Raw genomic sequence first — 27,829 nt, forward strand, 5'->3', positions numbered from 1 at the left:
CTACTCGACCAGTTCATACTATAGGTATATAAAGAAAAACTATGTGAATAAGTCCAGACAGTAGCAGTTAAAGGCCAGTCCCAAAACAGTAGCCACTATGACCGTATTCCGTAAACCAGTGTTTCCCAAAGTAGGGCCCAATCCCCACAGGGAGCAATTTTTAAAGGCAATTTCTAAAATTTATTTTTAAAAGCAATTCAAAAATGAATTCGACTTTTTTACGATTATTATTATTATTAAAGCTTTATTAATAAAAAAATTGGTTAATTACATTCCTCAATATTAGTATTAGTTAGGTTAGTATAAGTTTTAAACAAAATTTATGTAACATCTATTTTTAATTTGCCTAGGTTTTGTATGGTCCCTTTTAAGCAACATTTATCCAGTTTTTCTCCGTTAGTCCCATAATGTCATCTGTCCATCTTTTCTTGTGTCGTCCGTTATTTCTAGTGGCCATCTTTCATACATGGTATATGGGTGACAGGGGAGAGGGGTGGTAAGGAAAGGCTAAGGAGGGGCGTTGCACAAGAAAGTTTGGGAAACACTGGTGTAGACGAAATACAGCGTAAATCATGTTTTATTATCAATACTAACTTGCCGATAATCAAGAAAACATCACGCTAAACAGCCGTAAGCTATAAAACTTTTGATGAAGTCTGGTAGCCATTAGAGTGAATGGATTAATGAACAATTCCACAATGACCCGAAGTATATTTGACAGCGACACAACTGTCGTACCGATACCATAGACAATTTATGAATTTATCTATGGCCAGAGAACGTTGAGGTATTTTCAGTTATTAGATAGCCTAACGTTAATGACGTCTATGTTAATGACTTTCCGACACTAGAGATCCTATAATTATGTTTGCTGAGTGATTTTACTGTGTTATTGTGTATGTTATGTATTTAATATTATATATACGTCATCGATATTTTTATCATTTAGGAATGAGATACAAAATGAAAGAAAATGGTATAATTCGTTTTCGTTTAACACAAGTATTAAGTTTACACAGACATACTGGCAGCAATAAAAAAAAGTAAAAGCCGATGTAGTTTCCGGCGGATATCAAGTAAGCTGGTCAAGGGGATATCCGGTACAGGCCAAGTTAAATTTAGAATATTGAGCGGTCCATATCCTTTGCGATTCTAAATATAAACGAAATCGATCAGAGCGTATTCAGTCGACGCCTACGTTAGAGTTCGTAAAGGCTTTTATCTATTTACTGGAATATATAGTAGATTTATCAGTGGCACTACAACCTCTTCTGGCCTCATTGGTGATCTAAAAGACTAGTGGTCAGTCTCCTGTGCTTAACACACGCCGTTATGAGTCTAAGGCTAGCCGGTTTCCTTCACCGTTGAAGCGAATGTTAAATGTGCACTTTGGCAGAAAGTCCAATGGTGCACAGCCGGGGATCGAACCTACGACCGCACTACGTCACTCGACAAACACACACACACTATACATAAATATTAATGTGTGTCATCTGATTGGTTTATAAGGTAGTTTTGCCGCACTATATTTGCTAAAGACAAATAAAAAAACTGGGATTATGAAACATACCAACTTCAATGTAAAAAGTCAAATGTCGTTATAAATTTTTAATCCGACATGTCATGCCAACCTGTCATTTGACTTTTAAACCTCGGCTGAAATCGTTTATTTCACGATTTCCAATAGTGTAGATGTCAGCGATAATCCTCCTCGAAAAACCTTGATGCAGTATAAAATCATAATCCAATTTGGATAGCAAGAATACATTCAATTGTTTTTTCCTCTCCTTCAAGCCAAGGCTACCTTTTTAGTACATACCAACATGGAATATTGTGCTATGCTATAGGGTTTTCAGTGATTTTTCTCTATAAACTTGAGTTCAAATGATAAGTTCTTAACCAACAAATAAAAAATAATGGGTTTATTTTAGTGGGTAGATGGAAATTAAGGTTTTGTATTATCGTATTTATAGATAGTAGCCGATTCTCAGACTTACTGAATATACATAAAAAATTTCATAAGAATCTTTTGAGCCGTTTCGGAGGAGTATGGGAACGATCATTGTGACACGAGAATTTTATATATATAGAGATCATCTGATGTTCCCCATTACACTACCAAGTACATTGCCTGTTTTTTTTATAGAACAGGGGGCAAACGGGAGGGGGCTCACCTAATGTTAAGTGATACCGCCGCCCATGGACACTCTCAATGCCAGAGGGCTCGAGAGTGCGTTGCCGGCCTTTTAAGAATTGTTACATGAAGGTAGAAATGGTTCGAAAAGAACACAGCACTCCAATTCTATTAATTATTATTACACAAAACACTGTCCGTAAAATGTGAAGCATTGTTTAAAATATGCTTTCAAATTTAAACGCGACAGACTGCTAATATAATTGGGAACGAAATCCATTTATGTTGATGAAGTTTTTGTTTACATTTTAATTAATTTAAATGTTAATTGTTGAGTGTATTGTGAGTATTTAGTCTGGGATGAATTTGTATTCTATGGGAATGTGTGAAGGAGAATCGACGAAGAAATTAGCTAGAATTTATTTATTTTATTTTATTTTATTTAAGTATTCCTATAGCTAATCACTAAACAATATCCAAACAATTACATTACACACAAAAGGCAAAACGGAATACACATTGAAACATAAACATAAAGCACAGTTCTAAGATTGATTGATTGGTAGATTAAAATATATATTTAATATGAAGGAACAAACAAAGCCATTATTAGTAAAAGATACCTGAACTTTTTAAATATTTTTTTAAGAATATTTTAGTCACATTAAATATATCTATTCGCTGGTAATTTATGTTGTAATCTGTAGGTATACGATACATAACCGAGATTCGTAAATAGTTGGTCTTAGAACGATTTCGGATATATAACTAATTAAAATCTGTATATTTATAAAATTCTCGTGTCACAATGTTAGTTCCCATACACCTCCGTAACAGCTCGACCGATTCTTATGAAATTCATTATGCATATTCAGTAGGTCTGAGATGTGTTTCGTATCATATATTTGTGATCAAAACGAAGGGAAATAAAGCGAAGCGTGTGAATCAGGCCGTTTATAATGTTCGGGTAGTTACGAAAAATGCTTGTCGAATTTCAGAACCGGAAGTAAGACAAGTTGCGTGAGTGATTAACGGAAATAGCGTTAAACATTTTCCCTGTTTTTTTACTCTATTCTCTATTGTTTCAGGTCACTGCAGTTTTGACACAACTGGCGAAGAATAATGTTACTTTATATTAACGAGATCTTGACAGGTAAGGCTTAATTGTATATGTTGTTTCTATCTTCTTTCTGTAAGAAATACGAGTAGAATTTAAAATTGAAACTGTAATTTTTTTGTATTTTTATAGAACAGGGGGCAAACGGGCAGGAGGCTCACCTGATGTTAAGTGATACCGCCGCCCATGGACACTCTCAATGCCAGAGGGCTCGCGAGTGCGTTGCCGGCCTTTTAAGAATTGGTACGCTCTTTCCTTGAAAGACCCTAAGTCGAATTGGTTTATATTATTTTTAATATTTTTTTTTTTTTTTTTTTTTTGTAATATTTATGTTAAACATAATTGTCATGTGTATTAAGAGAAGATAGCTTGTAACATATACATGTAGATGGCATTATACGAGTACATATATGGCACGGTGAACTTATAAAAAAAATGTTATATTAAGTGCTCTTATGACGCTCCACTCGGATCCGAGTGGAGCGTCATAGTAGCGGTACCGCCAGTGCCAGTTTTCTTTCTTTACCATTAGGACAAGTGGCTAGCAAGTGTAAATTTCATATGCAATGGAAAGTTCAATAAAATAGAAACTACTGTATAGTGTGAAAACTTAACAGTGAATATTTCAAAAGTTTTGTAAGAGTTTATTCAGACCGGAAACCTTTGCCGTTAGAAATTTTCATTTTTAACATGACATTATTTAGAGTTTAAAAGATTTACATTTGTTTAAAAGACTGTAAAATGTTTATTTCTCGGAAATAAATATCGGTATAATTCCTTTTGATTTCAATATTTTGCATTATAATCTACTAGCGACCCGCGCCGTCTTCGCACGGGTGCAATGCTTGATACTAAATACACTACAGAAAATCTGTGAACGTTGTATATAAAAATGTGGGTTATCCATAAGAGATAGACATATACCATCACGGATTTTTCTGTAGACCTTTTCAAAGTGTACAATACTTAGTACATTATTTTGATAAAACTGGTAGGGTTCAGCCTGCGTTTGCAATGTAAGCGGAAAAATGTAATTATTTACGACATCACATTAGAAATATCAAAAATAACAGTACTTCTCCACTATTTAACGGATGTTATTATACATATAAACCTTCCTCTTGAATCACTCTATCTATTAGAAAAAAACGCATCAAAATCCGTTGCGTAGTTTTAAAGATTTAAGAAATTTTAATGAATCAAGAAAAGATACACGATGATGTATTCGTTTAGTAGATACATATTGGATCTTTAGATGCCAATTCTGTCGCATAGCGTCTTGTAAAGTAAACGCAGATTTTTTTATTTATTTATTTATACGTATACAGTATGTTAACAGTGTGAATATAGATATACAAAAGCATGATCATATACTGGTACAAGATCATCTATTAGACCAGTGCCGAAGCCTTCAAAAATAGTAAAAAATGAAAAAAAATTACAGTAGGATGAAACCCATTAGAAATGCAGGGGAATATGATCAAAATGAAAGGAAAAATAAATTACGGTCGATCCGAGTTCGGGAAGTGGGAGGGGGGTGACTTTTAAGGGGGAAATATTGTTTTTCTTGATTTCCGGCGAAACTACCAGTCCTATGGAAAAAAATTAAAAGGCAAAGTTGTAGGTCATAAAAAGATCTACAACTTTGGTATTTACAATTTTTTCACATAACCTCAAAATTTAGGTGAAAAATTCAAAAAACCAAGTTTTTGGTTTTTTATTTATATCTTTTTTTAAAAGTTTTTTTTTCTACGAAATTTGGTGAAAACTTACCTTATTATGTCCCAAATATACTGTAATTTATTTGATTAAAAATATTTATTTTTTCGCCTGATTTTAACTTAATATCAAAAAAGCACCCTAATTTTCAATCGAAAATTCTGACGTCAAAATTTCAGCTTTTTTCAAAAAGTTTGGGGGCTTTTTGTTCGTTGAAATATCTACTTTCTGATGGTGTAAAAAAAATTATACATTACCATAGGAAATATTATTAGAAAATGCAAAAAATTGAAAAAACCTCAAATTCGAAAATTTTCTTTTAATTATGTACAATTTTGAGGTATTTATTAAAATTTACACTTTAATTACTCAAAAAACGTAAGATTTCATGCTTCATTGATAAACGAAAAAATTGCCAATTAAAATATACTTCTATAATTAACAAACAAATAAGTTAATAAAGTTAATATTTAATAAGACATCTACAATATTTTGAAAAAGTTGTAGAATCTTCTGTAAATAATATTTGTAGATGCCTATTTATTGCTGTTTTAGGATAATTTATATACCTGAGTGACCTTCGGTGAATTTTGAATTTTTCTTTGAATAAAGTAAATTTCTCACAAATCACTTAGAGTAACTCAGCCTGCAGGTGTATTTTTAAAAACGATGTTGTACACTACTCTGTATCTCGAATACTGGCTAACGGTTTTTACAGCTGCTACGAAATAGCAGGTAGCAGTAAGGCCCAGACCCTCCTAGGTCCATCCCCACTTCTCAATGAAATAACTTACACTGGGCTAAAATTCACCGAAGGTCACTCTGGTATATAAATTATCTTAAAACAGCAATAAATAGGCATCTACAAATATTATTTACAGAAGATCCTACAACTTTTTCAAAATATTGTAGATGTCTTATTAAATATTAACTTTATTAACTTATTTGTTTGTTAATTATAGAAGTATATTTTAATTGGCAATTTTTTCGTTTATCAATGAAGCATGAAATCTTACGTTTTTTGAGTATTTAAAGTGTAAATTTTAATAAATACCTCAAAATTGTACATAATTAAAAGAAAATTTTCGAATTTGAGGTTTTTTCAATTTTTTGCATTTTCTAATAATATTTCCTATGGTAATGTATAATTTTTTTTACACCATCAGAAAGTAGATATTTCAACGAACAAAAAGCCCCCAAACTTTTTGAAAAAAGCTGAAATTTTGACGTCAGAATTTTCGATTGAAAATTAGGGTGCTTTTTTGATATTAAGTTAAAATCAGGCGAAAAAATAAATATTTTTAATCAAATAAATTACAGTATATTTGGGACATAATAAGGTAAGTTTTCATCAAATTTCGTAGAAAAAAAAACTTTTAAAAAAAGATATAAATAAAAAACCATAAACTTGGTTTTTTGAATTTTTCACCTAAATTTTGAGGTTATGTGAAAAAATTGTAAATACCAAAGTTGTAGATCTTTTTATGACCTACAACTTTGCTATTTAACTTTTTTCCATAGGACTGGTAGTTTCGCCGGAAATCAAGAAAAACAATATTTCCCCCTTAAAAGTCACCCCCCTCCCACTTCCCGAACTCGGATCGACCGTAATTTATTTTTCCTTTCATTTTGATCATATTCCCCTGCATTTCTAATGGGTTTCATCCTACTGTAATTTTTTTTGGTTTCAACAATTATCGACACTGGTCTATATTCGGTCTTTTACCTTAGTAATAATTAATTAACAAAGAAGCTTCACTTCTGACATGTGTACTTTGTACGCACGCACTATTTTATAAATACTATATTAGTTAAATAAACGACGCTTTGAAGACATGCGAGACATATTATGACCATCCATGTCAGTCATGTCATTAATCTATTTTATTCTCTTAAGTTTTTAACCATAGATTTTATCGCGGGCTCTCAGCGTGGTGACCGAATCAAGAAATTCCGTAACGAAAATATCCTAACACACGATGACGTAAGGTGTGGCCAATATGAGTTAGAGCGGGACAGAACGCATACTGCGTCTCACATCGGTCTGGCATGATCGTTGTCGTAGCGCAGGTGCGTTAGAGTGGGACAGAATCCATACTGCGTATTTACTTGTCGCGGATGAGATCGGTGACGTAGCGTAAGCGCGGCCGGTGCAGCCGGTACGCGTTAGAGTGAGACAGACAATATAGACGAGTTAGTCTAGTAGATTGAATTAATGTCAAAGAAAAAAAATACTGCATAAATAAAAAGTTATGCCACACGTTTTTTATTGTATAATTTTTTCTCTTTTATAATTGTGTCTCCTTTTAAATGCTGTGCACTAATGCCTGTCGATACGTCATCTTATAATAAATAAGTCCTGATTACATACCTCAATGTATTGCTCCTTATTAGGGCGAAAGGCACAAAATGACGTCAGCCGTAAGGATGGAGAAATTGTTAGTTTGGGAACAAGAGAGGTTAGACTGATGTTGAACTTATCTTACAATAATAGTTTCACGCACAAAAACACTCACTATAAGTCTTAATGGGGGACGTAACTATTAGCAAGAAATGCACAAAAACATATATATATATATATATATATATATATATAAAATTGTATCTATTGTATTATGTTATATTGTAAAAAACATATATATATATATATAGACTTATATATATATAAAATTGCATCTAACTAAACCCAACGAATGCTCAACAACGACTCATTAACAACGCACGGATCTGTCGAGTTAAAATATTTTTGGGACCACCCTCATGACCCTCATTAAATTTTATAAACTAAAAATGATTCTATACCGAACATAGCTCATAAATAATAATTAATTAAAAACCTCCGCTCAATTTAACAATGTCTACAAAAGACCTTATTAACATCGACCTTTTAGCCAAAACCAAGTATGATAAAGCACGTTCATTCTACTCAGAAGATTGGTTTTTATCATGAGGGCACTTCACCCATTGAGATAAACCCTCGTTCCATAGTGCGGTCAAGCGTATAATATAAGGTCCATCAAAAAACGTGATCATCATATGGCATGTGAAGAGTAGGAACAGTTTGTAAGAATGTTTTTGGGCTTTTTATGATACCTACAACTGATAATAATGTAACGCAGAATGGTTCGCTCGTTAGAATGTTTTTAAGTTGATATTTTTCAAAATACTATTTGTAAATTCAAAAAGGTAAATCACGGTGAAAACTTGCAACCTAAATAACTTATTTTAATTAATTAATATATATATATATATATTCTTTTTGTTATTAAGTTTAATATGTGTATGTGTGGTTGATATTTTGTGTAAAATGCTGAGTACAGATGTAATTGGGTTTCAGGTTTTCATATGTTGTTTAGTGTGTAATAACTGTATGTATCTAATCAATCTGTTTTCTGTTTCTGTACATAAATATAAAAATAAAAATAATTTTTTAGGATGAAGGTAACGTGACTTAGTTAACAACCTTTAAATGTTTAACAAATGATTCTTTGTTTGTATTGATTGATGTATCTAAAACACACGCATACTTAATACAAGAAAGTATGTATTATAATAGGTATACAATTATATTTGATAAGGAATTACAAAAGGGAAGGAAAATATTATAAACACGGAATAAAAATCATAAAAAAAAATTATTTAGGAGTATAATAATAAAATTACAGTATTTAGTAATAAGTATATTAATAGTTAAATGTATTAAACCTTTGGGTTTATTTTTACTCATTGAACACGGATAGATCCAGATTTGACTCCTTGGGGTAAAATCCATAACAATAGGATCACTCTCTTTTTTCTGTAGGCAAACAGACATTGCAAGAAGCCTCGCAAGTGCGTAGCCGGTCTTTTAAGAATTGCTACGCTCTTTTCTTTTTTATGTATAAGGAGGCAAACGGGCGCGATACTCATCCAATGTTAAATAATACTGCATAAACATACATTGTAAGAAGGGTCGCAAGTGCGGTGCTGGCCTTTTAAGAATTGCAACGCTCTTGACTTTTTTTATGTAAAAGGAAACGGGCAGTTTATCTATTCGATTGAGTATATTTTTTTGTATGTGTTCACAGTATAATTTGCTATTTATGAAGAGTTTTTTATGATTCCTTTTTTTTTGTTGGAAAGGTCACCGAAGGTGAAGTCTTAGCGAAATCGATAATCCGACCAAAAGCCAAAGTATTCCGTCGAATCTCGGATTTTTTGTGTTAAAAATTTGTAATTTTTTCAGTCCCTTTCCCTCTCTAACACGATATCACCAGTACCTCTATTTTCTTTCACTAGCCCAATTTCAGTCCAATATATATATATTGGGCTCTTAATTTCTCTAAGACGTGAATATATATATAATAATATGATAAAAAATCGAAAATACATCTTTGAAATTTTTTTCAGTTGGTCAGTTGTACAAATTATCAAACCCGTACTAAATACATAAATATATATCATAGACTATGTACACAGACGAAGCAATCCGCAAATGCGGCTTATCAACATGCGGCTAATGTAATTAAAATCGTGTTCAGCCATGTTGTGCCGACCTTTGACCCCGCAAATCCTTTACAAAACGCTATAAGTTTTTGTCTACCCTCGTCTTGTATATTACCCGCAGCCGAACGGTTAACAATTTAATATTTGTAATTCAGTGGTTTTGTCGTGTTGTTTAAAGTAACTATGGGTATTCTCTCACTCACACCCACACTTACTGTACTCTTTTTATGAAGGAGCTATTTTACAAGAAAAGAGCGTACAAATTCTTAAAAGGCCGGCAACGTACTCGCGAGCCCTCTGGCATCGAGAGTGTCCATGGTATCACTTAACATCAGGTGAGCCTCCTGCCCATTTGCCCCTGTTCTATAAAAAACCTTTGGCGTTATTTTGTTGTATGCTTAAATACAAGAAAATATGACATCACAAATTTATCACATATCAAATATATTAGAACATAAGTTATCTATCACAGGAAGAAATTAAAATGATCAAATATAAAAAAACGAAAAATTAATAATAACAAAAACTAAATTCAAATTAAAGAAATCATTAATTTATGTAGGTAACATAATGTACACTTATGAACGCCAAAAAAGAAATATACATTGAATGCTTCTAATAAATTATCCGCCATTATTTTTAATTGCCAAGTTTTTTCTTTTACACAACGTTTGTAAGGAGCTGTAACCATTAATTACACCATGTTCCATATGACATCTTAAGTAAATCTACTATCTTCCTTTAAATTTCTGCTGTATAAACATTACCTGTCCACGTCATATCACTAACTTCTAACTGACGTGAGACCGATCTTGAATTAGATTGTCATGATTCATGTGCACTGTTTACTTTTTGTTTTATGTAACCTGTATCAGTTTAGTTTATTTTTATTTCTTTTTGTTTTTGTTAAGTATGTTTTTTTTTTTGGTTTTCCCTATTTTATTATTTGTAATATGTATTTTTGCACTTCTTGCCTACCTTATGTAATATACCCATAGTGGTTTTTTCCTTTACCCACAGTGGTTGTCTAGAGAAATCGCTCTAAAGCGATAAGGTCGCCAGTTGCTTGTCATTAAATTATGTTTAATATTTTCCTTTTATGTAATTCAACGAAGTGTTAATAAATAAATAAAGAATAATTAAAATAATTTTTAATTTATGTGTTTATAAAAAGATTTGTCCCCTATACACTTAAATTCTCGATATTAAAAGATAAATAAATAATGCCTACTAAGGAAGCTTGTATCAATAAAAAATGCTTATAAATTATAATTAACCGTATTATTTTTGTCTTTTTATCTTAGCTTAGTTTAATAATTAAGTACCTACTTCGCCTCTTCACAATTGTACGGTTTTAATACATACATATGTTTATTTTATAAACACTGAAACATCACACATGGTACAAGGATAATATAAGATTTATGTTAGAAAAATATCTATTGTTATAATCATAACAATTTTCTTAAATAACATGCTAAAAACTAAGTTTTGTATCGCGCTGCCCGGACATACAACGACCACTATTTGGGCCTTGACTTGTTTGGGTTATCGCGGAATGTGGTTAAAAAATGTATTAGGAATATCCACAGCGCAAAATCACTCATATCATGAGCACACCCCACATACACACCATCACCTACATACCCACACTTTTACATCATCACACAACACAACTAATATAAGCTTAGTTAAATAAATTAAATCACAATTAGTCAAATGTATTAAATAATTTTTGTTTGTTTGTTCCCTTTTTTAAATCTTTTTATTGTTAAATATATCATGTATTCCATATTTGGCTATATTCTCAGTGTATTTGTATGTCATTATGTATAATTTATGTTAGCTGTAGGAGTGCTAAATAAATAAATAAACATAGTAATAACAAAATTAATAAGATAAAATTAAAACGAATTTTAAAAAAATGGTTTTGTGGCCATGTACCTATATTCTATATTGCAACATTTCCGGGCTGTATTGCGATACTTAATCGTTGAGGAAACCCACTAGCTCTGGGGTCACCGATACTATCTATCTAAGCTGTGCACTTGAACCCCACGGCCTCTACTCTAAAAAGAACAAAATAGAAATTGAAGAAAAAAAAATGTTTGCCGTCACGGGACGCCTGGCAGATGTGAAACATCGACATTATTTTGGAAAAGTAATAAGCAGAAAAGAACAGATTGTGATAGGAACTAAATAATGATAAAATAAAATATTACGATTTTTTTGCCAGATAACGATGACTATTTATTGAATAAAAAATTAATTTCATTAAATATTTTTAATGTGAAATTTACTACTGCATATAGACTGTATATAGGTATATAATATGTAACTACTTTTGCATGCATTTGTCGCGCTCCTAAACAAGACTGCTATGGTTACAATTAATACAAACCACAGCAGTTTTATAATGTAACATATTAAGATATATATTATTTTGTAATAATAATACCACCAAATAGCGCGGCGACGCGTCGCCACGGCATGCGTCGCCACGGCATGCGTCGCCACGGCAGAAATCGGTTTTACGTGCGGCTATAGATGTTTCACATCAAAAATTGTTTATATATTGCTAGAAACGGAAGCAAACTTCAGAAGGCGCTAACTAGAGCCATTCAAGTTTCTAAGTAGCCCGCAATATGTATAAATATTTTGATCTACCCTTCATATATAATTGAGTTGGATACACAGTTATTATTAGCAATTACCATTTGATTCAAGTTTCACCCAATCATTATTGGCTGCAAATAGACTCGGTAAAGTTCGGTTTATAATTAAACGGGTTTAAAATAAGCTATGCCCTGGCATATTATAGGACAATTTGGTATTATTATTACTATCGAGTGTGTATTAATAGTGTGCCTATCGACGGCGTCTATTCATAGAAAAGTATACGTAAAATAAATATATAATAAGTGGTAAACTGTGAGTGGTTAAATTTATATGTATTAATTATTTATTTATTTATTTGAAAACAAAACAGATACATCTTTACATTAAAATCAAAGTTAAGAATAAAACATAAAATAAACACATTGGATTTATCCACAAAAGGTTTCACTAATAAAGATATGATACAGAGCAAAGCAAATAAAAGACAATTATTATTATTATTTTTTATTTATTATATATTAATTAATTATTATTCGTTAGGTTCATTTTCACGAGTAACAAGAGTTTTAGATTTGCCGCCAATTCCCAAAAACAAATGACAATTGAATGCAATATACTACATTAGGTTACCAAAGAGTTCTAATATTGAAATTTAAATAAAGTTTTTATATATATTATTAGCAATATTTCTAAGTGGCCAGTTCTAAACATTTTCAGTGCAACCCACGTATTTTTGGAGAAATGAAAACAAACGATCAAATCTTTCCTCTTTATAATATTACTATCGGACTCGGCCAAGCGATGCTGTGGCTAAGGTTTTTATTATATTACATAGTAGTAAACTATTCAAGGGAAACGGTGGGAGAACTTATGTGAAACGTTGGTACTTTTAACACAGCGCCATCAGTTAGAATTGTATCAAATAATAAAGAATATTTGCAATTAAATAATATTGCGGGTATAAATTATGATGTAAGCTATCCTATCTTTTAAGTTAGATCAAACTGGACACGGTGTGAAAATTTCATTGATATTGGTTTGGTAGTTTAGGAGTCCATCGCGGACAAACATCGTGACACGAGATTTATATATATTAAGATTAGACTCAATATAATTAGAAATAATTAAACGTATCAATGACGTCAAAACTGAAGTGGATACAGATCAGTTTTGTTTGAATTGTTTTAGACAAAGGAAATTACGCGCTTAAATAAATAATAGGAACTCCTTGGAGATACAACCTTCTTGGAACTTTAGGCACGCATGAACAGTATTACATTTGAAGTATAATATAAAAAAAAGTATGTGTACTTATGTACGCGCGTTAGAAGTTATACTTCTTTGGTGTAACAAAATAAAAATATTACAAAAAAAATGAATCTTTCTCCTTATTCTGCGTTTGTCGAAAACGACACTAACAAAAAAAAGGTAGTAATTACATTGAGAGTTTTGTTTTAACGCATTATCTAGCTGAATAAGTTTATCCCATTCGGTGTTGAAACCATTGGTCCATGGGGTCCTAGCGCTGTAAGGCTTTTTAGGAAAATATAAAAAATCGACATCGCTGGAGACCGAAGAGCTGACAACTACCTCTCACAAAGAATTTGGCTTCAGCGTGCGACTCTCATACTTGAGGTCGTAGGTTCGATCCCCGGCTGCGCACGGTGAAGGAAAACATTGTGAGGAAATCGACATGTCTTACACCCAAAAAGTCGACATCATGAAACAGATTCAGAAATCTGAGGCCAAGACCTAAAGAGGTTGTATCGCTACTGATTTATTTATTATTTATTATTCAAAGGGGGAACGCTGCCAGTATCTTCGGAACCTTGCCTAAACGGACTCCTTTTAATCATATATTTTAGTTATTTTAAGGTAAGTTATAAAATGGAATAAAATTATTTTAAAATATTGACTATACTAACTTCAGGGTGTTGGGTTTTGTGACAGTGTGTGGTCATAAAAAATACTCTAATAATGTTTCCCCGCGCCGAAAGAAGTATAACTTCAAAAAGTACTGTTAGTATAAAACGTACCTTATATCGACATATTGAGTCACATTTTATGAAACTCCACAAAGGAATTTTCCATTGATAAAATGACAATATCGGAATATAATCCGGGGATTAGATAGATATGAAAGCACCTAATTTATCTAGGAGTCAAGTGTTTACTAGTGTAATGAATTTATGATAACTTATTATTATTTTACAATTTTATTATGCTTAAAATTATTATTTATAATTTAGAGTATAGATTATTTGATGATTGTATTTGTTAAATATGTTTTACTCGATGTAAGTAAGTCGATTGACTCGATACCAACATTCACGAACAAAATGACGAGTCGTCTTGAGACGATCAAAAAGAAGCGGGGGTCAGTCGGACCGATCCGCTTGACCAAGACGGACGTTAAATTGTAAGCTGTGTGGTTGTTTAAGGATAAGAAGTGTTGGAAATATACTTAGTTATTGTTGTAACAAAGCAGGCGTTTATTATTATACACCGAGAATCGAATAGAGAGAATTCATCGCAATTCAGAAGCGGGACAAGACCCAATCTAAGGCGCGTACAAGTGTTTTATACGACTATTAATGTTATTTCTATAAATGATTAGAAATCGAACGCCCCACGTGCGCTTTGGCTACTAGAGATTATGTACGTCAATCGAGCCATGTGTGCTTAGTAGTTATAGGTTATGTGTGCCTACAATAGGAAGCCAAGTGTGCTTCAGCTACTAGAGGCTATGTATGCCTACCGAGCCATGTGTGCTTAGTCGTTAGAGGTTATGTGTGCCTACAATAGGAAGCCAAGTGTGCTTCAGATACTAGAGGCTATGTATGCCTACCGAGCCATGTGTGCTTAGTCGTTAGAGGTTATGTGTGCCTACAATAGGAAGCCAAGTGTGCTTCAGCTGCTAGAGGCTATGTATGCCTATCGAGCCATGTGTGCTTAGTCGTTAGAGGTTATGTGTGCCTACAATAGGAAGCCAAGTGTGCTTTAGATACTCGAGGCTATGTATGCCTCCTGATCTGTGAGCGTGTAGTAAATTAGAGTAGAGGTCATGTGTACCTAGAAGAAGCAAAACTAAAAAAAAATAAGAAGCTAAGTATGCCTATAAAATGTATCCCTTAGAGCGTGTCAACGTTAACGAAATCATTATTGTAGTTTGTTTTCAGTCAAGGATTAATTTCAAATAAATGAAGTTTATTTCTTTAAATACTTAATTTAGAAATGTTTAAAAAAAACATATATCCTTATAGTTTTAGTACGTCTAGACAATGAATTGATATACTAACATAATAAAATGATATTTTATTTTTGAGGTATGGATATTGATGAAGCGATGACTCCCGAAGGCTCGCCTTCTCGTAATGATGAATTTCAGAGAAAGCGTTCACGGTCTTCCTCCAAGGCAGCAGCTAAGTCTAAGAGAGGCAAAAAGCGATCAACGAAGAAACGCAAAGAGTCTTCCAGCTCCTCCTCCTCCAACAGTGAGTCACCCCGTAGTTCACGGTGTGCAAGTAAGAGACGATCCAAGGAAAAAGGTAGTTGGTCTACTGAACAGGTACTGGATATATTTAATACCCTTCAAGGGCATAAGTGCAAGATAAGTAATTTAAATAATAATCTTCTCAACAATGTAATACCAGAATTTGATCCGTCAAGTAAAACTCAGAATATCGACTGTTGGGTTAGGAAAGTAAATAAATGTGCTTTAATCTATGAATGGGACGAGAAGCAGACCATACATTTTGCTCTGCAGAAACTGTCTGGCTTGCCAAAGAAGTGGTTCGAAGCCCTTCCTAGCGTTGTTTTCAATTGGTCAGAGTGGCAGGACAAACTTACAAGAGCTTTCCCAAATGAGCAAAATTATGGTCGGCTTCTCGAAGAAATGTTATCTCGCAGTACTCGTAGTAACGAAAGTTTACGTGAGTACTTCTACGATAAGTTAACGTTGTTGAACAGATGTGAAATAAGAGGCAAAAAGGCCGTCGATTGTATTATCCACGGAATACTAGATACATCTATTAGAAGCAGTGCACAGGCACTGACTTGTCGCGAACCGGAAGACTTGTTGAATTTTCTAAGCTCCCAACGTCCTATGTTAGAAAATAAAACATTCAATAGGAAACGTAGCGATAATACGATAGTTCGAACGGGTAACACTGCATCATCCTCAGGCGAAAGTTTGTTAACTTGTTTCAATTGCCGCTCAAAGGGACACCCTTACCTTCGATGCCCTAAACCTCTTACGAAATGTGTAAAATGCCATCAGGTAGGCCACAACAGCGATAATTGTAAACTAGAGCCGTTGATCTTGCGAAATGAGCCTAAACAAATTTTTAACTATATCTACCCTCAGTAACAACAGCGACAAATTTTACAAAACGGTTAAGGTAAACGATAAGTCTTTAACTGCATTTATTGATTTCGGCAGTGAATGTAGTTTAATCAGGGAATCTGATGCTCAAAGTCTGAATTTAACTAAAAACTCAACGGAGTTGCCAGTAAACAAAGGGTTCGGGAACTCTAAAGTATTTCCAGTATATAGGACCAACGTCGATTTGAAATTAGATGAAGTTGAGGTTAATGTAGAGTATTTAAGAATAGTCGTCAGTTAACTTTTTACCAGAGCCCTGATATCGATACCATACCAGAGCCGGTAAAATGTTTGAAGTTAAATCTTGATAACGATACCGACATTTCATTATCACGGTTAGTTGAAGCTACCGCATCTGACGCTGACTTCTGTGGAGATATTTATATTGAAGGTTATTGTAATGGTGAGCCTAGGAAAGAGCATTATTTGCACCAGGGAATTTATAGGGTTGTTGATGGAAAGTGCTATTTGCCCGTGACAAATTTATCTGGTCAAAATCTCACATTATCCAAGAAATGCCCTATTGCTAAAGGAACTTGTTTTGTTGAAAAAGATAGTACCTATGTAAATAAAGTAACCAAAAATAATTCGGAATATGAGCCTTTACTAATATCTGACATAAATGTTGGTCCCCAAGTTAACAAAGAGGCATTAGTTAGACTTCATTCGCTTTTACTCAATTATCGAGATTGCTTTGCATTTAATTTAGGAGAAATAGGTTGTATCAGCTCAACTAAAATGAAAATAGACTTATTGGATGACAAACCTGTAGTTTACCGACCGTATAGATTATCCTTTTCGGAAAGAGGTCAGGTTAAGGAGATAATAAATGACTTGTTGCAAAATGATATTATACTAGAGTCTAATTCAAATTATGATATATAATAAGTCCTATTTTATTGGTAAGGAAGAAAACAGGAGAACAGCGCTTATGCGTTGATTATAGGGCTCTCAATAGTAATACGAGGAAGGATTGTTTCTCTTTGCCGATAATCGATGATCAATTAACTAACCTTAGTGGCAATAGATTCTTTACATCGTTAGATCTGATTTCTGGGTATTATCAGGTGCCGGTGGCGGAAGAGAGTCGTCCATTGACTGCGTTCGTGACGCCAGATGGTCATTATGAATTTAAAAGGATGCCATTTGGTCTCGCGGATGCTCCAGCTGTATTTCAGAGATCAATGAATACAATGCTGGGTAATAAACGTGATGAGTTAGCGTTGGCTTATTTGGATGACATTCTTGTGCCATCGGTTACCCTGGAGGAGGGATTTGAGAGGTTAGAGAATGTTTTGAAATTGTTACGGCAAAATGGGCTCACTTTAAAATTATCTAAATGCCGATTCTTCAATAATACCCTGGACTATTTAGGCTATGAGATTTCTGCAGAAAGCATACGTCCTAACGAAAGTAAGATTCTAGCTGTTAAAGAGTTTCCTGTTCCTCAGAACGTACATGAAGTCCGTCAGTTTTGGGACTAGCAGGATATTTTAGAAAATTTATCAAAAGTTTCGGTGAGATAGCCAGGCCTCTTACCAACTTACTCAAGAAGGGTAATGTTTTTAAATGGACAGATAAAGAATTTCATTCGTTTAATACCTTAAAAGATAAGTTAATTGACCGACCAGTTTTAGCTCTATACAATGCTAATTTTGAAACTGAGTTGCATACGGATGCAAGTTCTCTAGGCGTGGGTGGGATATTGATGCAATGGCAGCTGGAGTCGCGTGCTCTCAAGCCAATTGCTTACTTTAGCCGGCAAACCACCCCGGAAGAGCGTCACTTGCACTCTTATGAACTCGAGACTCTTGCAATTGTTTGTTCGTTAAAGAAATTTAGGGTATATTTGTTGGGGATTGAGTTCAAAATTGTAACAGACTGTAACGCTATTCGAACTACATTAACGAAACGCGATTTAATACCCCGAATAGCTAGGTGGTGGTTTTTAATAAGTGAGTTCAATTTTAGTATAGAATACCGGCCAGGCATCCGCATGACTCATGTGGACGCACTGAGCCGTAACACAAAATTAAAACCCGAGGTTATCGATAACTCTGCAGTTACAGTCTACAGTATCGACACTGATAACTGGCTCTTGACTTTACAAATGTCAGATCCTGAGATATCCCGAATATATAAAATTCTTAAGCCTGAGTGTGATGAAGAAGCTAAAGATATTAAGAGAAACTATTTAATTAAGAACAATAGAGTATATAGGAGAGTTGATGATAAGCTCTGTTTAGTAATTCCTCGCAGTGCTCGATGGCAAATATGTAAATCTAACCACGATGACGCAGGTCATCTAGGAATATCAAAGACTACCGAGAAAATTCAATCTGTTTTCTGGTTTCCTAAGTTACGTATATTTGTAAAAAAGTATGTTAAGTCTTGTATTAAGTGTGCTTATAATAAGGATAATACGTCTCGACATAAGAATGGTCAGTTGTATCCGATAGAGAAGGTTAACATCCCGTTTCACACCATTCACATTGACCACTTTGGTCCATTTGTCAAAAGCAAGAAAGGCAATGTTTACATTCTCACCATAGTGGATGGATTTACCAAGTATTTGTTTGTAAGAGCTGTTAAGGATACAAAGACTAAAACAACTGTTAAAGTATTACAAAATATTTTTTATGACTTCGGTTTACCATCCCGAATTATATCAGATCGAGAAGTGAGGCAAGAAGTTCGTACAAATTGAGTCTAGTCAAATTAAACAAAAACATAACTGCGATCAAAACAGAGTTCCTGCCCCGACTTATAAAGCCCCTTCAAAATAGCAAAAGTTTTGGGCAATGATAGGTATAAAATTGTCGAAATACCTGGCTTTAGTAAACGCAAAAATAAATTCGATAGTGTGGTTGCGGTAGACAGGATTTGCCCGTGGATCAATATAAATGTGTCCGAACATAATGATAATTTAGATGCAGTAGCTAGCAGCAGTAGTACGTCTGATAGCGAAAGTAACAAAAGTGACAAATAAACTATCACACAATCAATCTGAATCCAAATAATAGCCGAATGTAATGATTGTAATAATGATGTAAATGTAATGAATTTATGATAAAAACCAAATGTATAGATAGGCTACAATTAGTTCACATGAAACTAAAATATTTTGTTAGTGTAAGTTATTTGAATTTATAAAACCTTCCCATGATTATATACCGTGCGTCAGGAGATCGCACGTAGTCGGACGGCCGAATGTAATGAATTTATGATAACTTATTATTATTTTACAATTTTATTATGCTTAAAATTATTATTTATAATTTAGAGTATAGATTATTTGATGATTGTATTTGTTAAATATGTTTTACTCGATGTAAGTAAGTCGATTGACTCGATACCAACATTCACGAACAAAATGACGAGTCGTCTTGAGACGATCAAAAAGAAGCGGGGGTCAGTCGGACCGATCCGCTTGACCAAGACGGACGTTAAATTGTAAGCTGTGTGGTTGTTTAAGGATAAGAAGTGTTGGAAATATACTTAGTTATTGTTGTAACAAAGCAGGCGTTTATTATTATACACCGAGAATCGAATAGAGAGAATTCATCGCACTAGTAACTCGATTACCCATGTTAATTGGAAACATTAGATAACACAAAAACTTGATAAAAACTGAAGTCTTACTTTGATCTTTTAAAATAAGCTGTTGGCCTGTTTCAGCTGTGTCCCAAGGTTTCATTTTTTATGTAATATGAGACAACCGCCGCCCATAGATACTCATATTGCCAGAAGGCTTGCAAGTGGGTTGTGGGTCAAGAATTGGTACTGTTACAACTCCTCAATGCATACCATATTGCTGACACATCCCGCTTTATACCCAAGTCATCATTTCTTCCCATGCAACAAAAACCTCTCATTTTTCCCTTTGCTATTTCCTTAATAATGCGAACCCAATAATTAATACACAATCTGAGATTGAAAACAATCTATGTAGTAGTAAAAGTAAAAAAAAATAATGAAAAGAAAATTAAAACAAATGTATAAGGTTTTGGTCCCTGTGGTTAAACGTAATTACGAATAGGGTTTTTAGATTTAATACAATATTCAGAAACGATTATACACTAAAAAAAAATTGACTAAAATCAAAATGTTCTTCCCAGTTATTAAGCACATCTACTCAACAAAAATCCCACGAAATTTATCTATTTCATACAGTTTTAGTAAGGGTTATTCTTATTGTTTTTATTTATTTATTTACTATATACTTTTACAAACAAATCTATCAAGACTTCTTAATACTTACACTGTTTTTTACATTGCTTACTATTATTATTCTGTCTATTATTATTAATATGTACCTTATTTCTTTTTTACGTTGCAAAATTTTTTGATAATTTGCTCTTATAATTATTATTTTGTGTGTGTTTTGTTAGTAATAAATGTTATGTTATGTATGTCAAAATACACTGACGATCAGATTTGCGCCATTTCTGAATACAGTGTAACACTTAAAAACAAAGCAACTTAGCAGACAACAATGTAATCTCGCCACTAAATGTAATTCGTTTTACGGCGAATAGCTTTCAGCTTTAGTGCTTTCGCCTATGCACTGAGCTTTTAAATACATTCTCATTTCTTATTTGTTTAGCTTTGTTAATTAAAACTTTATTCAATCAAAATAAATTATAATATAGAAACAAATTGCAATATAGAAATGTATCAAAAAAAATCAGTGGCGCTACAACCTCTCTTGGCCTCAGATTTCTGAATCTGTTTTATGATCATTTTTAAATCTTATAGGCAAGGTGATCAGCCTCCAGTGCCTGACACACGTCGTCGTTTCTTTGGGTCTTAAGGTAGGTTTAGACGAAGCCAGTAATGCTGGCGCCAGTCCTGCAGACACGCCAGCGCTGGCCTGGCCCTGTTGTTTAGACGAGGCCAATCATTCAAGAATTTTTCTTAGGGTGTGCACACGTTTGAATAATGAATTCGCGGCAAAGTCTGTTGAAAAAGAAATGTTTAAGGAACATCTCTGTACTATTAAGAGAGTTGATTGATATATGAGGAAAAAAGAAATTGAAACGACTTTTTATTTTGGATTTAACTTCATCAATAGTCAGTTATTTCATATTCATTCCTACACGAAGTTGTTCTAGTGCCGAAGCGCGCTTAAATTTATTTTTGTATGCATCACAACGCTTATCCCACAAGCATTCGTGCTCTCTATACAGTTGTACGAATTTAAAAGTATCCTCTTCGTTAAATTTTCTCGGCATTTTTGTCGCCGAAATTCCACACTAAAAAACAAAATACACACACCCTACAGACGTTTGCCAGTGACTGGCGAGATGCGTCTACACGTGTCCGCAACACTGGCGCGGGGGTCGAGGGGCATGCGGGCGGAGGTCACTGGCTAGAAAAATAGGCGGGCGCTCTATTCTCGCCAGCGCTGGCTTGGCTTGAAAAACTTCGTGTAAACTATGCTTAAGACACGTCGGTTTCCGCACGATGTTTTCCTTCACCGTTCGAGCAAATGTTTAATGTGCACATAGAAAGAAAGTCCGTTGGTGCACACCCGGGAACGAACCTACAACCTCAGGTATAAGAGACGCATGGTGAAGCCACTAGGCCAACATTGCTCAAAAAAATGTATCAATCACTACAAGAAAAACAACCACAACACCTACCCATTTCGGCGGTTGTTCGCTACTACTTTTAGCGCGGTTTTTTTAAAAGTAAAGGTATAATTGTGGAATGGCGGGATTTTGAGGAAATTTGTTTAAATGCAAATGACAAAAATAAATATCTAAATAAAGGCTTTTATTATTATTATTGCATCAGCAATTGTCTCATTGAATTCAGATTACAAACATCTTCTTAAACTAAATACTCAAAGCCCAAGAGTAGAGACTTTTCTTCTCTATCCCTTTGAGAGGTTCTTTGGAATTTTGATGTTCTCTTAATATCCGTAGCGAGCAACCAGGCTCCAGAAGATAAACCACTCCTTATATGGAAATTGTATTCGTTTTTACAACAAACTCCAAAGCGAAATTAAAGAATTATCACTAAATAAATTCAAAGCCCTCGTTAGAAGTAAATTAATAAATAAAGCCTTTTATAAATGTGACGAATACTTAATTGATCCTATCCTTGGGATTGATTTGCTCCAGTTCAAACAATTTGTATGAAAAACTTGGCGATTGAAAAGAGTGGCGGATAGTTTCTTGCCAGTTCTTCTTACCCGCTCTACGCCCTTGACTTGCGAACTGGTTGTAATGTTGTAATATACAATTAATTTAATTTGTTTTTTTGACGTTCATAAGTGTACATGTTTACCTATATGAATAAATATATTTTTGAGTTTGAGTTTGATGATGTATCATTGGAATCGCGCACTAAATCTTCTCTAAATTATTGTTACATAAATAACATTAACAATTTCGAAAATCTGGCATTCATTCATGTTAGTAATTCATCTTTGATTTATATACAAGTCATATTAATAAATCCTTTGAGTCAAAAGAACTTAGGGTAAGAAAAGTCAGTACCGATTCTTAAGTGCCTTCTGGCAACATCAGATATGCCTCCTGTCGGTTGAGGCTTGTTATAAAGTCAAAGTTAAAGTAAAAAATCATTTATTCATGTAGGTAACATAATATACACTTATGAACGTCAAAAAAGAAAAAAGAAATATACATTAAATGAATCTAATTTTACATTTACTGCCAGTTCTGAAATCAAGGGAGTAGAACGGACGAGAAGAACTGGCAATAAACTCTCCGCGACTCTTTTTAATCGCCAAGTTTTTTTTACACAGTGTTGTAAGGAGCTGCGACCATTACACCATGTTCCATATGACATATTGAGTAATAAAGAATAATAAAATAAATTAATAACAAAGATTTGTCCTCTATCAGCAGGAGGCATGGTGAAATAGGAGCACACACTTACATTCTCGTGAGAACAACACGCAAATACGTTGAAAATAATAAAGTTGCAACCTTAAGCCAATGCAATTTTATTATATATTTTATTTCCCTATTTTTATTATTTGTAATGTGTATTTTTGCACTTCTTGCCTACCTTATGTAATATACTCACAGTGGTTTTTTACTTTACTCACAGTGGTTGTCTGGAAGAAATCGCTCTAAAGCGATAAGGCCGCCAGTTGCTATTCATTAAATTATGTTTAATATTTTTTTTACCTTTTATATAATGCAACGAAGTGTTAATAAATAAATATATAATTGATCTGATAAACACATGCCTGTCACAGAAAACTAACCTACTTAAACTAACAACGCCGTGAGTGATTGATAGGGTGCACTTTGTATATTATGCAGTGACGTGGTAAAAACCCGGGTTGTGCAACCGATTGGATAGATGGATATGTGCACAATTAGAATTTCTTCCTACTGTGACAACAGGCTGAATATTCTAGAACGCCAAAACGACAAACCTAGCGATGTGGGTAAGTGATAGTTTTGAAATCGTGCGATAATACCAGCTCACCAGATCAGTAGATAAACAAATACATTTATGACCGTCAACAGAAAATATGTTAGTTCATTCTGCCCGTTTGCCCCCTGTTCTATAAAAAAACTTTACATTTACTAGCATTTCGCAAGTCAAGGGGTTTTAGCGGGCAAGAAACTCTCCGCCACTCTTTTTAATCGCTATGTTTTGAGTCATACAAATTGTTTTAACTACAGCAAATCAATGTCAAGGATGATAATCATTTAAATTTTCGAACAATTTATTGAATTATTTATTTTTAAGAGAGCTTAATGTAATGATCCTAGATTTTTTCTTGGGAGTTACATGTAAAAACGAATATAATTTCTATATTAAGAAGTCGTTTATCTTCTGGAGCCTGGTTAGTATTTCGAGTGTGTATTATACTGGTGAAAGTCATACAAGTTTTAAAATCGTTTATAATTTTGTACATACAACAAGGTATGTTTTTACATACATCTCGAGTGTTAACGATTATTCTCAAAGATATGAGCGAGGATGTGCTGATGAAGAGCGAGTCGAAAGGCGATCCCTTGGGGTTGTGTAGAGATATGGGGTCTCTCTGCATCTTCAACCGCATTTACCACAGAGTGTTTAGGGGAGTTGTTCGGAACGACAGTTGTCTATATGATAAGGGTAAAATTTTGTGAACTGCCTCAAGTTCCAAGGATGGAACTCAGCTGCAGGTATTAATCCGAACAACTTTTCTAAATTGTGATTAAACTAGCTGACCTGGCAAACGTCCTTTTGCCATGTATATCATTTATAATAAAAAATAGGGGTTGATTGTAAAGGGTTGAAAATTTAGGGTTATATGTATTTACTAATGCTGTATCATAAAAAAATAAAAAATATATATATCTCAAATTGAAAAAAAATAGGAGTGGATTGCCCTTAACATTTAGGGGGATGAAAAATAGATGTTGTCGATTCCAGACATACCTAATATGCATACAAAATTTCATGAGAATCGGTCAAGCCGTTGCGGAGGAGTTCAACCACAAACACCGCGACACGAGAATTTTATATATGTATAAGATATTTTCTTATAAAATGCGGAGACACATTACAAAATGTTATATAAGGATTAATCTGTATTGGTTAAAATCGCTTCGAAAATTAGCCATTATTTGTCGTAAAAAGTAAATGACAAAAAAAGTTATTGTGGGTTATCCATAAGAGATAGACCATCATGGACTTTTCTGTAGACCTTTTCAATGTGTACAATACTTAGTACATTATTTTGATAAAACTCGTAGGGTTCAGCCTGCGTTTGCAATGTAAGCGAAAAAAATGTAATTATTTACGACATCACATTAGAAACCTCAAAAATAACAGTACTTCTCCACTATTTAATAGATGTTATTTTACATATAAACCTTCCTCTTGAATCATTCTATCTATTAAAAAAACCGCATCAAAATCCGTTGCGTACTTTCAAAGATTTAAGCATACAAAGGGACATAGGGACAAAGAAAGCGACTTTGTTTTATACTATGTAGTGATAGTGAAGCCAAACGACTCTTAATGGCGCCAAGTGCGTTGTCAATTGTCAACGCAGGATACATAACATACTCTTGCCTTGATTTGTACTAATTTTTGTCGAGGTAATGCTTGCTCGCATAGTGACCCAACTACTAAGTTTTTTGATTTATACTTCTTTTGGCGCGATGAAGAAAAATTATGACAGTGAATTTTTACGATGCGCGCACACCAACACCTAAATTCGACATCGTAAAGGTCTAGGTGGCATGGAAATCTATAACTATGACCAAGTTATATATTCTTGAACTATGTTCAAGTTGTATATTCTAGTATTTTTATATTTGGACCACGTGTTTCCTAAATATCATTTTGGTGTTTTTAAATCAATTTCATATACGACGATGATAGTATTTACTAATAATTTATTTAAATAAAATCTTTTTGATTAATTTTAATATTTATCGTTAATCACTACTGCATTTTAGTTTTTTTCCATACGCCAAAGGAGTATATAACTTCTAACGCGTATACATAAGTACACACACTTTTTTATACTAAAACTAAATAAACCCGACAATGATTCAAATTGAAATTGTAACTGAACGCACAGAACTTGGAAAATAATTTATTTATACAGTTCACTTTTCCACTGTGGAAATCAATAGTTAAAAATAGATATCATTTAAGCTGCATTTAATATCTTCATACATAGGTTATTATATGTATCAAATTATGTTCAATATGTTTTATATAACAGGGACAAACGGTCAGAAGGCTATCCATGGACAGTAGCACTGACAGAAGGCTCTTCAAGGATCCTAATTAGAATTGGTTCGTAAATACTTCAGTGGGCAGCTGGTTCCTGCCTTAACTGCCTAAACGCTCCGTTGATGACATCGTTTTTTTTATAAAACAGGGGGCAAACGGGCAGGAGGCTCACCTGATGTTAAGTGATACCGCCGCCCATGGACACTCAATGCCAGAAGGCTCGCGAGTGCGTTGCCAGCCTTTTAAGAATTGGTACGCTCTTTTCTTAAAGGACCCTAAGTGTTGTAAATTTTCAGCATTGAAGACAATGCCGCTCTACCCCATACCGATATATAAGACTGTAAGGCGGAACGAAATTAGCCGGGTTAGTTAGTATAATATACGAGACATCGACTCATGGAAGCTTCAGGGATGCACACTGCGATTGGTGGCTTGCTACCGGCTACCGGCTGAAGTATTTCCAAACCAATTCGACTTAAGATCCTTCTAGAATAGAGCGTACGAATTTTTAAAACGCAAGCAAGATGAGCCTTCTTTTGTGTGTCCATGGGCGGTTTCACTCAACATCTTAAACATGTGCCCAATAAAATATATATTATCTATTGTATTGGGAAACTAAAAATACCTCACAAAGTTCCGAAAATCTATAAATTCTTTGAAAATAGCCCATATCTTCCCCTTTTATCCCTTCTTTGCCCATTAGGGGCCGGATTATTGGATATCCTTTATTGCGTGTTTACAATGTCGAAGGTTTTTTATTGCTTTCCTTGAAAGGCTTTGGTTTTGTTAGGAACTGGGTTGTGAGTTCGATTCGTTGGATAATTTTATTTGTCACCGGACAGATGTAGATTGAAAGTTTCTGCGTTGGAAATCTACATAATCCGAACATATACGAAATTATAATAAGGGAGTGCTTACTTCTACAATGTTATATTGTATTCAAAAAATGAGGCCGCTAATTATGGGGAATTTATGAGAAAACGCGATCTTGGGTGTGGCTGGCGGAAGATTATATATTTATACTAGCTGACCTGGCAAACGTCCTTTTTCCATGTATATCATTATAATAAAAAATAGGGGTTGATTGTAAAGGGTTGAAAATTCAGGGTTATATGTATTTACTAATTCTGTAACCTTAAAAAATAAAATATATATCTAAAATTGAAAAAAAAAAATAGGGGTTGGTTTACCATTAACATTTAGGGAGATGAAAAACAGATGTTGTCCGATTCTTAGACCCACTCAATATGCACACAAAATTTCATGAGAATCGGGAAAGCCGTTTCGGAGGAGTTTAAACACAAACACCGCGACACGAGAATTTTATATATAAGATATTTTCCTATAAAACACGGAGACACATTGCATAATGTTATTTATTTGTAAACTAAATTCGCATGGCTTTTAGGTATTAAAAAAATATATATTCAAGCTATCATTTAAGACGCAGCGATATAAAATATATACTAGCGGACCCGTCAGTCGTTGTCTTCTTTCTTTTGTTGTTTTCTTTGAAATATCAATATTAATGTTATCAGAATTAGTATAATTAACTATAAAAATTTCAGAAACAAAGTGTTTATTATTCTAATGCTTTATGATATACAAAATTCTTTGTTTATTTTTCTGGTATATAATTATTTTA

General features: G+C 33.6%; 2 protein-coding genes across 2 annotated transcripts in view; one reads left to right on the forward strand and one right to left on the reverse strand.

Annotated features, from left to right (window-relative positions):
* LOC111001086 (pseudouridine-metabolizing bifunctional protein C1861.05) overlaps positions 1-27,829 on the reverse strand; it is a 151,503-nt gene that overhangs the window by 51,154 nt on the left and 72,520 nt on the right. The window lies entirely within an intron of this gene.
* The window catches only part of LOC111001087 (CD63 antigen-like), an 80,634-nt gene that overhangs the window by 16,624 nt on the left and 36,181 nt on the right, over positions 1-27,829 (forward strand). Inside the window, exon 2 of the mRNA XM_045633333.1 lies at positions 3,223-3,287. The gene's annotated coding sequence lies outside the window, so the exon portion shown is untranslated. The remainder of the gene's footprint in view (positions 1-3,222; positions 3,288-27,829) is intronic.

This window comes from Pieris rapae, chromosome 23 (genome assembly GCF_905147795.1).
Source record: "Pieris rapae chromosome 23, ilPieRapa1.1, whole genome shotgun sequence".
NCBI classification, from domain to species: domain Eukaryota; kingdom Metazoa; phylum Arthropoda; class Insecta; order Lepidoptera; family Pieridae; genus Pieris; species Pieris rapae.